Genomic DNA, 3548 nt, shown 5'->3' on the forward strand with positions numbered 1-3548 from the left:
GTACCATCTGGTGCTTACTCCATGCCAGCCACTGTTTTAAGCGCTCTATAGTATGAACTGAATCTTCACAACTCCATGAAGGAGCAACTATTATCATCCCCATGTTATGGCTGAGAAACTGAGACACAGAGTAACGTGCCCAAGGTCAGCAGCTGTCAAATGGTTCAAACTCAGACACAAGGGATTCAAACCCAGAAAGACAGGCCACAAAGTTCATGCTCTTAACTCTATACTAGATGGGTTCATGGATAGTGAGCACAAGTTGCTTACACTTGGAAGGCGCTATGTCATGAGACGGACTCACTGGAAGAGTGAGAGAATCAGTTGTTAGATTTAGCAGTTTTAGTAGACAGCCTTTATGATGGCTTCCAAGGAATCCTACCTCCTGGTATTCACGCCCATATGTAATCCCTTCCCCCTTGAAGGTGGGCTGGATCTTGTGACTATAGTCTAAAAATTGGAGTATGACAAAAGTGATGAGAAGTCACTGCCAAGATGAGGTTGCAAGAAGATTGTGGCTTCCGTCTTGAGAGCAGCCCCTCTCATTCTCACTTGCTCACTCTGAGGGAAGCCAGATGCCATGTCGTGAACTGCCCTACGGAGAGGTCCATGTGGCAGGGAACTAATGTCTCCAGTGAACAGACTGAGGTTTGCCAACAACCCCGCCAGTGAGTGTGGAAGTGGAACTCTACAAGTCAAGTCTTGAGAGGATTATAGCCAGCATGACAACCATCACCAACTTCAGCCCACAGTTTCTAAACCAAATAAGCTAAGCAAACAAATCATTATTTCCAGCACTTTTAGATCCTTCACCAATAGACTTACCAAAGATAAATTTAACAGCCAAAGAAAAAGAGAAAAAGGAGAAGTAGGTTTGTCTGTTTGTAGTTTACATTTCCTTAATAAGAACCATTCGTGTCCCTGGCAGTGTGGAAGAGTGGGGAGCTCTCTCTGCTCCAGGAGGAATAAGACTTGGATCTCAGTCCTGCCTTGGCATCACTCCTCCCCTAACTCTACACTCAACAGCTTTAGGACATCGGGAAAGTCTGTAAACCCTCTGGGTTGTCCCATCTGTAAAAAAAGGGTTGATACTTAGCCTGCCTCAGCAAGCAAGGGGACTGAACCAGATCACCCTTCAAGGATCCTTCCACATGATCCTTTGTCGCTTTATTCAGACAGTTTTGACAGCTCCGTTACTGTGGTTCTTAAATATTTTGGTCTCAGCACCTCTTTACTTTTTAAAAGATTATGAGGATCCAAAAGTGCTTTTGTTTATAGTGGGATATACATTATATATACATATATGTGTATATAGATATAATCTCAGTCTTTATTATATTGGAAATTAAAATAGAAATTTTTAAAATATTAATTAATTTACTTAAAAATAAGTCTATTATTACATGTTAACATAAAAATATAATTTTACAGAAAGTACTGGCATTCTTCAAAATAAATAAGTGAGAAGATGGGCATTGTTTTACATTTTTGCAGATCTATTTAATGTCTGGCCTAATAGGGGGAGGCTAGTTTCTCATATCTGCTTTTGCATTCATTTTGCTTCAACACCACACACATCAAATATCTTCTGGAAATTCCTCAGTATACTGATGACAGAATGAGAATGAAAAGAGCAAATAATGTCTTAGTGTTATTATGGAAATAGTTTTGACTTTATAGAAATCCTAAAAGTGTTTCTGGAATCCCCAAGGATCTCTGGACCACACTTGGGAAACTGCTGTTCTATTAGTTCCTGATGGAAATGCTAAGATTTTTTTCTCAAGCCTTTTGCCTACCCACCATCCAAAAAATATATAAAGACATATATATACACACAACACCACATATACCCTCCCCCACCACACGCACGCACACACATACACACACACAGGCAATTTCCACAGTGTATTTTCCCAAAGCCTCTTTGGAAAAACTGCAAATCAAATTATTAAACCCTTCCCCCAAGGACAACCTCTGCAGAGACCTGCTCCTCAAGGTAAGGTGTCAGCACATCCTCCAAATGGTGGCTTTCCGCTTATCTGTTGAACCCAATGGAAGCAACAAATGGCTTCTTGAATGTCTGCATTGAGCCTCTCTAACCAGATGAATAGCTGCGGAATTTCAAATGTTACTTTGAAGCTTTGGCTTCAAAAACAAATGCCTGGGGGAATAAGCAATGAGCAGAGCCTGCTTCAAAAGCCAACAACGTCCTGATCCAACAAAACTACAGGGACCCTCTAAAGCCCCTGCGGTCAGCCAACCAAGAAGCAACCCTATGCATGGTGGGGCAACATCAGATTAGTTGGGGGCTTTCTGAGAAGATCTTTAATAAAACACTAAGTGGAAAAGGAAATCCCTAGATCTGGCCACACTAAGTATGTGGGATATGGGGTTGGAAAAGCTCCCAGACAAGGAGTTTCAGTTCTAGTTCTACCATCAGCTTGGTATTACCAAAAGCAAATGACATTTTATGAAAAGGACAAAAGGGTGCAAAAAGAGTGCTAAAGGTCCTTCCAGCATTATCATGCTACTTTTTTCATCAATAATTCACAAGTCTATGGATATGTTTCTGAACCAAAGATGAGACACACCTCCTATTCCATCTATGCCAGAAATACACAACCCTTTCATTTATTCAACAATTATCAAGACCCCAGTTTGTTACGGGCACTATTCCAGCACTGAAACAGCCGTGGATAAAATATTGAACAAGTCCTGCCTTATATTGTAGTGGGAGAGATAGACAGACAAAATATATCGTATGTCAGTGTTGATAAGCATCACAGAGAAACTTAAAGCAAAGAAGGGGGAATGTAGACTATAGGATTGAGAGTTGTTTGCAATTTTTAATAGGCCAGTCAGTGTAGCCAAACCTGTGAGCCTGGGAATTTGAAATACCATATAACTTTGTATAAATAGGCCACCATGAAGTCAATCAGTATTCATTCATTCGGTGGGTCAGTTAGTCCCTCTTTTACTTGAGACATTAAAGATTTTGCAACTTTGAGAGCTTAAGGAGGAGGCCCCCTTGGGTGGAGATCAGCTTTTGCTCAAGAGACAGTGTAGGGTAATAGTTGACCATGGGGGATTTGAAGCCAGCCTGCCTAAGTTTGCATCTTGTGTTCTAGCTATGAGATCTTAGGCAACTGGCTAAAATTTGCTGCTCCCCTGTTTCATCTTCAAAGTGGGAATAATAAAAGTATTTACTCAGAGGGTTGTTTAAGATGTCAGCTTTATTCACACTGGACACTGGGCATAAAACCACTCTCAAATGGTAGTCTTCAGAGCTGAAATCAGAAGAGAAAAGCAAAAGGAAAATGCTTGTGGACACATGAAAAATTTCCTCTTGGGACCTCCAGAAATAAATGGGGTCCAGTGAGACTGAGATTTATTTGGATCTCATTTGGCTGATTGTGTCTTGAGAAAAATCAGATGACACCACTCTGTTTTAGTAGATTCTGCTGGGTTCCCAAAGCAGAAAGGAAAACAGATCCCACTGATGACTTTAATTTACCCATAGAGGGTCTACAAAGGGGGCCATTCCAAAC

The 3548-nt window shown here is 41.0% G+C and overlaps 1 long non-coding RNA gene across 1 annotated transcript in view; it reads left to right on the plus strand.

Annotated features, from left to right (window-relative positions):
- LOC111736056 overlaps positions 1-3548 on the plus strand; it is a 24209-nt gene that overhangs the window by 1233 nt on the left and 19428 nt on the right. The window contains exon 2 of the long non-coding RNA XR_002779070.1: positions 576-582. This is a non-coding gene — a long non-coding RNA (uncharacterized LOC111736056). The remainder of the gene's footprint in view (positions 1-575; positions 583-3548) is intronic.

This window comes from Pteropus vampyrus, unplaced genomic scaffold (assembly GCF_000151845.1).
Source record: "Pteropus vampyrus isolate Shadow unplaced genomic scaffold, Pvam_2.0 Scaffold17, whole genome shotgun sequence".
Taxonomy (NCBI): domain Eukaryota; kingdom Metazoa; phylum Chordata; class Mammalia; order Chiroptera; family Pteropodidae; genus Pteropus; species Pteropus vampyrus.